General features: G+C 47.4%; 1 protein-coding gene across 1 annotated transcript in view; it reads right to left on the bottom strand.

Annotated features, from left to right (window-relative positions):
• The window catches only part of LOC8032550, a 141,506-nt gene that overhangs the window by 36,034 nt on the left and 92,956 nt on the right, over window positions 1-12,516 (bottom strand). The gene's annotated exons all lie outside the window — the stretch shown is intronic.

Raw genomic sequence — 12,516 nt, 5'->3', positions numbered from 1 at the left:
CTCGAATGACTCGAGCTTTGTTAATATCTGATTGCTTATAGGAATTCCAAACGATTGAAGCGTAATCGGTGATAGACCGGAATAGTGTTTCATATGTTGGAAGTGTAGTACCTCGCTGTCAACACGTAAAGTACGCCTCAGGTAACCGAGTTTTTTAGTGCCTTGCGACATGTTAAGTCAATATTTAGACCATGACATCTCGTGTGTGAAGTGAAGTCCAATGTACTTGCGGTAAAATAGTCTTTGCATGGAGGGATCGTTAAATGAATTAGTGAACAAGGAAGGAGATGAACTCTTAGAAGAAGACAGGAGTACGTTCTTAGAAAAATGTATACCCATTTACCAGGTGCCACACCACGTGCAGAAGCTTAAAAAAAATAATTGTAAAGAAAAGTATGATCACCGAGGGAGTTAATCGTGTTATACAGAAGGCAGTCATCAGCGTAGAGACGTGTTTTTGGTGAGGATGTTACGAGGCACATCATTAAAATTATCGCAAAAAAAAGAAGCGGACCAAAAACTGACCCTAGCGGGAGACCCGACGAAGCATCATTAATAGAATACTTGGACGAGTTAAAACATGCACACTGTGAAGCGATTAAAAGTAAAGCATCGATCCAATTAAAAAGGGTATGATTGTTTAGTATGACTTTGAGCTTGCGCAAAAGTTTAGAGTGAGGAACCGTATCGCAGAGATTGCATTTGTCTATGAAGATTGCGTCCACTTGGTTACCAATGTCAAGAGACTAAGTGATGTCGTAAGTAAATTAAGATAGTTGTTGAATGGTACTGTACCCCCGTCGAACTCCATGCTGTAAATCAGATACGATATTTGTTTGTAGATATTTCGTGATATGTTTGTAGATAATAGGTCCTAATAATTAGCAAACATGAGGTGCTACAGAAATTGGTAGATAGTTACACAACGTCTCAGTGTTCCCAAATTTAAAACACAAAATTTTGGGAATTTAGTAAGTTTCCATGAAGAAGGTACTGTGGAGGTGGACAGCGATTTCTGAAAACGTTTCGTCAGGTAACGACTGCTCCAAAGAGAATATCCGCCTACAAAAACGTTAGAGATGTGGTTAGGACCAGGGATTTTTTTTTGTATTGAATTCTAGAACCAGGTACAACACGCCACGATCACTTACAACTAAATCTTCAGTTGGTGAATACACTCTAAAAAGGGTGTTGCCCTTACACCTCTTGTCACATTTACGATACCCTAAAATTCAAATCGCCGTGCAGCGCACAGACATCCAGCTGACGGCCCCAACTTTTACGAGAGGCTTGAAAACGGTGCGATATATGATATTAATTAGCTAAACTACGCATCAAAGGGTAAAGAAAGAAAAAAACACCGAGGTTTTTTAGTAGGGCCAAGAAAACCTCAATAACATTTTTTTTTACAGTCAGTTACACTTACTTAAGCTATTTTAATAAGCTGCACAACTTTGCTATCAAGACGTTCGTGAAAGTTAGTAGCGTCTGTTGAACGTCAGTGAGCTGTATGCCCAACTGAAGTTTAGAGGCGTCGTATACGTGACTAGGGATGTAACGGCTACGTACCCGTTTTTAGTGTGTATGAATTATTAGTAAAATGAGGAATTACGAAATTATCAACTGCAAACTACAATTTGAAGTATGTGTACACTTTCGCAAAATTACCCAAGCATCACCCTCATCAACCTACAAAACCCAGGCACTTGAAACCTGCCCACCGTGAGTGACGCAAATGTCACGTCTGGCAAACAATACAACCAACCAACCAACCAACCAACCAACCAACCAAGCATCAAAGAGAATGTTGGAAACTTGGACACACGCGCTGAACGTGCTTGCCTTCCCTATAGAAAAAATTCGAAGTAAATAACCAAAACAAAGCGTCCGTTGATGGCGCGTTCGATGTGCCATTTGCTTTTAGTTTTTGCTTTCGAACAGTGAAAGCTGAAGACGCCTGCACGCGGAGCGCGTGTACCTACGTTACCGGCATCCTTTTTGAAGCTTGGGTAATAGACCGATCTCACCAGCAAGTTTGACTACGCCACCGCTGCCGCAATGCATCGAGGGAACTTTTGTCTTTCTGCACGTGCGGGAACCTCGCTGGAGTTCTGCGCGTGTAAAGCACGAGACGGCACGAGCTCTCATGCACTGCCGATTGCCTCCTGTGAACTAAAGTTATGGCGGTGTCACGCATGCGCCGAACGCTTGGTGAGATCGGTCTTTTCGTAAAATGGTCTATTGAAAGCAGTGGCAATGACCTGTGGTTTGCTAGTGGCTTCGTCATTAACCATAAAGAAATTAACAGTAGAACTGTCAGGCAAACTTAACTTGCAAAATTTACATGGGTTGCATCTCATTACACTGGGCAGTGTTACACAAAAATAAAATATTTCACTAAATTCGTTTTAAAGTCGAAGGTCCTATTATATCTTTTGAATTGCAAAGTCTTCACAGGATCATCACTAAATTTGCCACCCCTGAGTCTACCTATACGACGCAGGAGATTCTATATTTCTGGTGTTTTCCATAGAGCCGATATGTTTTTTTTTTTTTTTTTTTACTAAAAGGCACAGATCGCTGGATACAGGTTTTAACTAAGTTTTCACAAAACAAAACCGAGTAATTTACATCACTGGTAGCACAAAGTTCGAAGCTTTCATAAAAATCACTTAATATATCAATAATAAAAACATCGTCCGCACAATTAGAATTAGGAAAAGTGGAATAAAGAACACGTTTACTCACTTTCATTTTGCCTACAGGTGTGTACAGATGTACCCACCTGAAGACAAAATGCCTTTCGCATAAGCCGAAGTTCTCTGCGAGAGGCTTGTCCGCGATTGGGATCGCAAGAGCCCACTTGAGAAACGCGCCACGGTTTCTCAGTGCTCGAAAAAGAATAGCTCATCTCCACCCGACTTGTATCCTCAATCGCACAGCTCCGTTTTCTTCTTTTTCATGGAAGGCATGGCATGCTGCCACGAGAAAGCCGAGTAAACACCACTGCGACCGTAAGCCTGACAACTTCAGGAGCCACGGATAAGGTGTTCGACAAGGGTTCTAGAAGGGATAAGGTGTTCTAGTTCACCCTACCGCGGAGCAACTCGACCGCGTGTGGCACCCCTAAATACAGAGCCAAATTTCCCTAGTGGCAGACTTATACACGTTACTGAAAAAAGTTACCTATTACAATTACAATTACTTCGCTGTAAAATGTAACCAATTATAATTACAATGACACCTTCAAAAAAGTGATCGCAAAAATACTCTAAAGTAATCAATTACTTCCCACGTTACTTTTCATTCAATTTTTTTTGTTGATTACGATAGCATAATCCTTAAATCTCGCGCTCAGTCGCTTCAAAAAAAAAAAAAAAGAAAGCCTTGACCGTTTTTCCCTAGAGCTGAGGGAGCGACTCCAAAACACCCAATCGCTGTTGTAAAAAATTAAAAAAAAGCGCGGTTAAAATAAATTACTTACAAGAGGCGGGTAACGTCAGCTTTCATACCCAAACGTAGTCTCGGGTGTACCAAAAAAAATTTACCCAGGGAACGAAGCATAGGGAAGTGGTCCAGAGCTGAGTGACTCCAGCACATGCCAACCTTACGGTGTTTTTTTCTAGACATAGCGATTTTTGGGGGTAATCGTTTAGGGACAAAGGGTCCTTTTTTCACATCTAGGGATTGTTCTTAATGGGTATCAGAGGACTTTCAAGACACGTTCCTTCCCTTTTTTCTCCTTGTGCCGGCCGGTAGCGGGAGCGAGGCTTCTATGTATATTGTTGGGGCCAGAGATAATCCCTAGTGACAACAACAGCGATTTGGGGGGGGGGGGGGGGGGGGGGGGGGAGGCTACACAAGGCCTGAGTAACAGAGTTTAGTGATGTAAAAAGGTTTTCACGACGCAAATGTAATCTTTAAACCGCCGCCCAACTACAGGAATCTATTCTTATAAGCTACTCCCTAACGATAATCTCAATATTAACGCAAATTAACACATTTTCTTGAAATCTAGGGAGATCTAAGGAATTTTCCGACAAACTTTGGGGAACAAACGATTGCGGAGGTTGCAACACCGAGTCATCTACTCCCCCCCCCCCCCCCCCCCCCCCCCCCCCGAAAAAAAACAATTGGGAGAAATTGTAACGGGTAATTTTGTAGTCGATTACAACAAAAACGTATTTCAATTACAAGGATCGTCACAGCTTAAAGGAAGTAATTGAAGCGTTACAAAATTACAGTAAAATGTAATCGATTGCATGTAATGAGTTAGTTGGAATGCTAGTGGCATCAACGCGCGGAGGGGCCACACCGCACTATGGGAAAGGCTGCGCATTTTCGGCACCGATTTGAAATATAGGGGGCGTGGCCAATGACGTCACAGACGTCAAAATAACAGTTTTTATTTTGACGTCTTAGTTATTTGACGTTAACAACACGTTTTCTTTGGATGCCGCTGACTGCATTTTGAAATGTGTGTCGTTCGGCGTGTGTGTGGTCGGGTGCTCGGCGGCTAGGCGGTGTCCGCGCTGGTGCGTGTTGTCGACGTGCCGCCTGTACTCGTCGCGTTCTCAGGAACATCAAAGTAAGCGTTCTCCATTTTCAAACTTCACCCGGTGCCGTCCGTCACTCCTGTTGCAAATGAAGATTACGTGTACCGGAGGCGACACAGCCCAGCCGCAGTAATTTTGTACGCATTTTTCTGGAGCTGTACTTGTGTGTAATAGGACGGATTATCACCTTTACATAGAATAGCTGCGAAGACCGTGCAAACGGCCAGCGAGTAGCCTTGACTGGCCTGACTGAAGCACCAGCTGCAAAAGCGCTCATGCCGCGTGATCCAAAATACCCATCTCGTGCTTTTAGCACTGTCGTCGAGAACATTTTTTTTTCAGTGTTAGTCGTAAAAAAATGTCAATTTGTTTTATACGAAACTTTCGGACGGCACTGTACGCGTGAGCGGAGTGCCGTCAGATGGCACTTGGACGCTCTGCAGGAGAGCCATTCTACGGTACTCTAGACACTACGAGTCTTCATATGCAACAGGAGTGACGGACGGCACCGGGCGAGCGAAATTGGAAAACGCGTTCCTTGATGTTCCTGGATGTCGGCAATGGATACGCAGCAGAACGCGACGAGCACAGGCGGCACGTCGACAACCCACACCAGCGAGGACACCGCCGAGCACCCAACACGCACACACTCGCCGGCCAACCGACGTTTCAAAATGCAGTCGGCGGCATCCAAAATAAAAATTGTTTAGGACAGAAAATATAATTTTGACGCGCGTGACGTCATTGGCCACGCCCCCTGGACTTCAGATCGGTGCCAAAAATACGCGCCCTACGAAAAAGGGCCGCGCTTTTCTCACTTTTCCTTCTAGCGCACCCTAGTTCAGCTTTGACCCTAACGTCACAAAATTATTCAGATATGTTGATGAATTTCTACTTCTGTTTGACAAAAACGCGGGAACAGATATTGTGAACAGTCTTAGGGACATTTTTATAAGTAAGGCTTCGGTGATAGATGTATCTATGAAGAGCCTAGAAAAGCTGTCTTACAATTTCTATACCATTGGCTTTCACTTATGACACACGATATATGTTGTTCCGTTCCAGGCGTTTGAAAAGGGTATTTCACATATCATTCAATGCAATCTTCAAAATAACATTCAAATACTTTATTTCTATCCACTTGGAGAGGGAAGCAGATTAAAACGCAACCTAGTGTTGCTTGAAATGCCCCTGCTTCTCTATACAGTAGCTCTGAAATTCTTAAGAGGGGTATAACTCTCTCATGCCCTAAAACGTCATGTTTACACTGCATTATTCACAACTTCGCATCTATGATTGAGACTCCGGTCAACGGGGTTCCCGTGGCAAGTGGAAAATGAGGTCGTGCGATACTTGGTTAAAAAAGTAAAAACAAAAAAAACAGCGTGGTAGTCGTCCCTTACTTGCACACGTATCGCATAACTTAAAACGAGTAGCACAACGATATGAAGATTCCATGCTTTTTTTAGCACCTCAAAAAACGGCACAAATGTTTTCCAAGATGCACCTAAATTTGGACAAAGTTTACCGATAGCAATGTACAAAGCAACATACCACAGGCCGCTAAGCACAGCCGCGTTCGAGACCATTAGAGTGCGTTTGGCTGCCTTCCGGCTACGAGAAAGCAGGACATCGCTGCTTCTTATGTCGCATGCCAAGCTCTTCGTTGAATTGGATTCCAGGCTCCTAACGAAGCACAGATGTGCCGGAGACTCGCTTTTGTTTCTAGACTCAACGCAGTCAAACGCTCTCAAACGCACTACTCCTTTCGCTAAATGACCCAAGCATCAAAGAGAAGGCTGAGAAAGTTCGTACACGCGATGAAAGCGCTCGCTTTGCTATGCAAAATATTGGAAGCATATAACCAAAATAAGCGTTTCCGAAACGCTCGTGCGGAGTGCCATTTGTTTTAGACTTTTTCTTTCGAAAAGTAACAGCTGCACACGCCTGCATGCGTAGAGCGTGTACATGGGTTCAGGGCATTAGTTTTGGTGCATGGGTTTCCTTTCCCTTTCCGAAATTCAGTCTGGCCACTTTGATCACTATCATCATCTCTGGAACGGCATCTGTGCCATACCAATGGCGGCCTTCTAGTGACTGATAAAGGAAGACGTTGAAGATGGTCCTAAGCGGATCTTGCGAGGCCTGTACATTCGGGGGGTCAGTAAGACGCGACGTAGGAATGAAACGGAAGAGCTACGCAAGGGTTTATTTCTAATAACTCAGATTCAGTCAATCTGTGGGCGGCACACAATCGGCTTTAAAGCACTTTGGTGTATAAAATGTTCTCGAAGCATCTGAGTGGGTTGGAGCTTTGTTCTGAATGCAGGTTCTTGGTCACCATCGAACTAAAAGGGTCGAGAAAGAACTCACACTGAACAATTCCACGCGTGCCGTTGACTTGCGAAAGTGTCGGTGCTGATACAAGTTCATTCCCGCCATTGATATGGCAAAACCTAAACTGCTTTACAAACCACCAGATGGCACTGAATTTCGGAAAGGGTCTATTCGAGGCTTATACACTCGTGACGTTAGCACGATGCGAAAGCAGGAATTGAAAGCAAGATCTGCGTAAGCGTTCATTTCTAGCTCGGGCTCAGCCAATCTGTTGGCAGCATCAAGGTGCTTCAAAGCCCCTTGACTTGTAGAACTTTATCAAGCCGTGTACGTGGGTTGACGCTTCGTTCTGACTGGTTGCATCTTTGTTTCTGTAGTCACTGAAAGAGATCGAGAGGGAAGTGTACAGTGAAGCGCACACTGTCGTTTGCCGTTCATTGCCACCATTAGTACGGCAAAAGTTAAACTGCTATTATAGCCACCAGATGGCACTGAATTTCGGGAAGGGTCTATTCCGCAAAAGGTCTATTGGCGACGTGCGAGACCGAAAGCGTCATGGTGGTCGGCCTTCCACGATTGGCCGAATGCTGACTATGACGTCAGCAAAGGAGTTCTCATGGACGGAGATAAGAGGAATGTACGGACTTCAATGTTGACGGTGTTGACAATGTTGGTTCAAAAAAGCTATGATTTCGAGCTTCCGCCATGCTAAAACAAACACCTTCGAACTTGTTGTTCGCAAGGTAATGACGTCACGAAACGTAACTATACGAGCGCGGCACCGAAACATCTCGCCGCTAATAGTGCTTAGGGGCCTCATTACTTTTCTGCTCTATACCTCGTGCATAGTGTACAGTTACCCCTCAATATGTGGTAGAATGTATGTAGGACCACAGCATCCTCTATATACTCGGAAAGCCTGGCAGTTCGACGACGGAGCCATAGAGTGCCCGGTCGCAAATTTGGAGCGCGATGATCTGGTAGCACAGAGCATCAAAAAGCGATTTCTCGGGGAACCCAGAGCCGTTTTTACAGAGACAGTTTGGCATTCTTCAGAAGATTTGACAGGCTGGCAACCACAGAAGCTTAGTCCAACAACCGGGAGATGACTACTTCCGTCCGCCATTTTGAGACTCTGACTCAAATGAACTCCATGCGATTTCGCAGGAGTGAAGTAGAAAAAGAAGCAACGCCATTTTGTTTCATCGCGAAATTCGCTGTTTCTAGCTGGCAACAAGCTCCGCCCATTGTCCAAACTTTCTCAGTTTAAACGGCTCTGGGGGAACCTAAAGCTCCTTCTTGTTTCAAAAGTAGCGCAAGGTGCGTTGATGCACAAGACACCTGCAACGTGAAGCTCTTGGGAAGATCATAGCGGCACAGCGCAGCTCTCAGCTACATTTCAGACGCCCTGTTCTTCCCAGAAGTGCGCGCTGCACGTGTCTCAAGCTTTTCCACAAGAATGAATGGCGCCACTTTTCCCAGGATAGAGAGGCTTTAGGGGAACCTGGACGTCAGCACACAGCTTTTGCAGCGCCGAGGACCCGAAACATACTTGCTCGCCCGGGAGAAGTGTGTTTCGGCGTCTCGCCGCAGCGGGGCGTCAGTTACGTGGCTCTGCTCTCATCTGTTGTCTGACGCTCCACCTTTTCCATTTCGGCGGCAGCTTCTCTTGGCGATCTGCAAGGCTCTGTAAGTATATAGGAGGCTATAGTAGGACAGAGAGGACGGAATACTGATGAAAGGCAACAAGAGCATCACCTGTCTCTAAGATCAACGGTTGGGGGTTCTTTTCCTTTCCACTGTTGAGCTTGTTGCTGTAATTCTACTCTAGCTATGCTTTGTGTCAGCTTAAGTCTATAGACAACCGGTGCTACAAGCGCGAGCTTCGGGCTTACAGCGTCTCTGTCAAGAACACGCGCTCGTGCAGGAAGGACATGGTTTAGGGCCGCATTCTTGTGCTTGTAGCATCGGCTGCGTCCACTGATCACAAGACGGCTGGATGGCACATTGAGAAGACAGGTATCAAGCCACCGGAAGTAAGCGGCCTTTCCCGGAAGTGAGCGCCTGACAGGCTTTTCGCCACTTACGAGTGGTGGTCCATATGAGGTCCAAGGTGCTTGATTTGCTTTTGCTACATCAAGGTGGAAACGTTTATTTCACTTTTTTGCATTAAGCAATGCTGCGGTGAAAGGGTTTAGGGTACAGCAGCGGGAGACAGGGGGCCTGCATTCTTATTTGTTGGCCCGGTTGCCGAAACGGTGTCAGAGGATAGCTGTACGGTGGGTTTAGGCTTGGTGTTTTGTCTGGGCGCAGTGGTCGAGAGCTGAATGCTTGAAGCCGCGTGCCGACAGGGGGAGCTGCGGGGTCCTCGATGAACGCGAGCAGCGATCGCCAGAGCTCGATGTCGGTCACTTTGGGGAAGGAGGAGTCCGGGCATGCCCAGCAGGCCCAGGCATGCAGCGAGGTAGGCCTGAAACTCTGCTGGATATGGTAGCAAGGGTACGGGTTCGGGGCTCCGAGTATAGCCGGCAGTCCCAGAGCAGGTACTCCAGATCAGCGTTTTTATTGCACAATGAGCCTGTACCACGAAGGCTGGTGGTAGCAGCACCACTGCCCTTTTCGCGGTGGCTGCTGCTGTTCTGACGGAGCCGTTGTAGCAAGTAAGGGGTGAGGATGGTCCCGGTTCGAATTTTGCGGAGCGTGAAAAGCTGCCGGCGAGAGAAGAGTTAAGAATGAGGGGAGGGGGTGTAAGGGGGGATCGGCGGTAGCCAAGAGGTAGGCTTTGCGGTAGTGCCGTGCCTTGAATATCTCTGCCGCTGGGTCGAAGGGTAGTGCGCGGGACTCTACTTCTTCGTGAGAAAGGCCAACTGTATCTTCGGATCTTGCTCTGGCCTACACGGATAGCGGAGAGCGCGCATGTGCGAGGCGACGAGCTTTTTCGTTGCCGGGTATTCCGGAGTGTCCGGGTACCCAATGTATTGTGAGGTCGTGCCCGACAGCACGTTGCACGGAGAGTCTGAGCTGATGAACAGCAACGGTGATCTGCCGAACATCCGCACAAGCCCGGTGTGCAGCTTGAGAACCAGTAAAGAGGCGTAAATAGGTTTTGGTGTTAGGGTTGTTGGAGGAATCGTTAGCGAGTCGACCATAATCAATGATAGCGTGCACTTCTGCTTGCGTGCTGTGGACGGGTTTTGTTGTGGCATGATAGAGTCGCCCTGACTTGACGTAGTGGTTTCAACCCCAGAGGTGGCAAAATCCGTTCCATCTTGAGGACAAGAGGCGTCCGTGTAAACGATGCGGATTTTTTTCTTCGGGCAGGCGGTTTGGGTCCACTTCATATGTTTCTTGACGAATGTTCGTCTTCGTTCTACTTGCTCGGGGGGCATATGCTGTGGCAGCGGTGCGGAATTTATGAGCATGACGTGCTCAAAGGGCGGCGACAGTTGTGGGAGGTCTGGAAGGTTGGTAATGTCATGTCCAAGCATGGCTAGTGTGTGTCTATCCGCGTGCGTAGATCGAAGACGGACCTCCTGTGTGTGAAGGTGTGTCTCAACAAGCTCCGTGAGGTCATTAATGCCACTGCAGCTTTTCAGAGCTGCTAGTGGTGTGTAACGAGGGAGCCTAGTGGTTATTCGCCTTGCCTCGTGGTTGACACGCTCTGGGGCTTGAAGCTGCGTCCGGGTGACAGAGTGGTATGGCAAACCATACATCACTCTAGCGTGAATAAAAGCGGCGACAAACCGGCGAGGTACCCTTTCTTTTACCCCTCTGGTACGGTTTAAAATTCTGCGCAGAACGTGTAGAACCTGTTTAGTGGTTGCAACAGTACGGTTATACCAGGAGTTTGCTGTGAATTTTTCGTCGATGAACACCCCGAGCAGTCGGATGGAGACTTTGCGAGCGATGGGCTGCTCACCGATTGATTAGCCGATGCTGTTTTTTTCGGCTCCCTTGGCTTTGGGACGTCTGCCCCCATGAACCATGACGAACTCGGTTTTGTCTGGTGCCGTAGCCAAACCGACTTCAATTGAGTATGCATGTATGGTATCGAGTGCCGCTTGGAGAGCTTCTTCTTGTGTGCCTAAGCAACCCGTGTGGCTCCACACTGAGACATCGTCTGCGTATATGGCGTGTTCGATATGCGGAATCTTTGCCAGCCTTGCCGGTAGTTGGGACATTGCTATGTTAAACTACGTGGGGGCTATCACGGATCCCTGGGGGATCCCGACCCCGTTGTGGTGGGTGCTGCTGATTTCTTGCCTGATTTGGACTTAGAAGGATCCGTTCTCTAGGAAAATGGCAATAAAGTTGTAGATCGTTCCGTTCATTCCGAGATCACAAGTTTGGCTCGGACCGTTTCATGAGGACCGCCGTCTAAGGCGTTTTGGATATGCACTGCCACCACGAGTCTGAGGTGTGGGGAAGATTTGTCCAGGACAGTTTCTTGGAGGCGAAGACGGACGTTCTGAGTTCACAGACCTGGACGGAAGCCATATTGGGTAGGAAAGAGGAGCTGTTTGTCTTCGATGTACCAGATCAAGCGAGCGTTCACCATGCTCTCCACCAGTTTGCAAGGCAAGAAGTTAACGAAATAGGCCTGAGGTTCGCTAGAGAATGAAGGGGGGAAGGGTAGTTTCCGGGCTTCGCGATCGGCTTCACAAGAGAAAGTTTCCATGCCTCGGGTAGTTTGCCCTCGTTCCAGATCTGATTGATATCGTCAAGAACGGCGTTTTTGTGAGAGTCCGGCAAATTGCGGAGGTGAGCGTAGGATATGCAATCGGCGTTGGCGTGCTCCGCGCATTTGCGCGTTGGAGAGCGTGGTCGAGCTCTGCCATGCAGAAAGGGCTGTCGATCGCATCGCCATTATCCTTAGTGTAATCTTTGGCGTAGGTATGTTCGGTAAGTATCGAGGTTTGTGGAAAATAAATGTCGGCAGCTTTTTCGGCAAGTTCTGCCGTGCTGATGTTCTGCCCGGGTGCAACTCTTGCCGCCCCGTTCATCGTCTTACGTTGGCCGAAAAGCGAACGCAGAAATCCCCATATCTTAGAGAGATGAGTATGTCCGCTGATCTACTCGCAATTCTGCATCCATTGCTCCGAAGCCAAGTCACTCGTGTAACACTCGATTTCGTTCTGAATATTGCGAAGGCGTCTCTTGTTGCGCCGTGGTTTGCCTTGCCCCTCTTGCGGTATGCAGCTAGAAGGCGAAGCCTGCAGTTCCAACGCTCCAAGAGGTACCGATCAGGGTCTGGGTGATCTTGTGATCCTCGTAGTCCCTTGGTAGCCGCCCTCTTGGCCTCATGGAGTTGCTGGGTTAAAAGCTCGATGCTCGCCTTGGGAGGTTCTTCATCGAGTGCAAGATGGCATTTGTCCCAATGTGTAATGTGACTGATTCGAGCACCGGTATTAATGCGTCGCGTTGCTTTGGAGCCATGCCGAACCCGGACGCAGATTGGGAAGTGGTGGCTACTCAAACAGTCCTCCAACACCGACCACGTGCACATTTTAAATAAGGTCGCCCAAGTGAGATCAGGGCCCGTTTGCTCGAAGCGCTAACCGCGGCTAAATTTAGCCGCAGTACCTAAGAGAGGGATTTTGAAATGACGTGACTGGCTCGGTAG

The sequence above is a fragment of the Ixodes scapularis genome, unplaced genomic scaffold (assembly GCF_016920785.2).
Source record: "Ixodes scapularis isolate PalLabHiFi unplaced genomic scaffold, ASM1692078v2 PGA_scaffold12__126_contigs__length_90152505, whole genome shotgun sequence".
Taxonomy (NCBI): domain Eukaryota; kingdom Metazoa; phylum Arthropoda; class Arachnida; order Ixodida; family Ixodidae; genus Ixodes; species Ixodes scapularis.
Note: the sequence above shows the minus strand (reverse complement) of the source record. Positions and strands in the feature narration are given on the sequence as shown.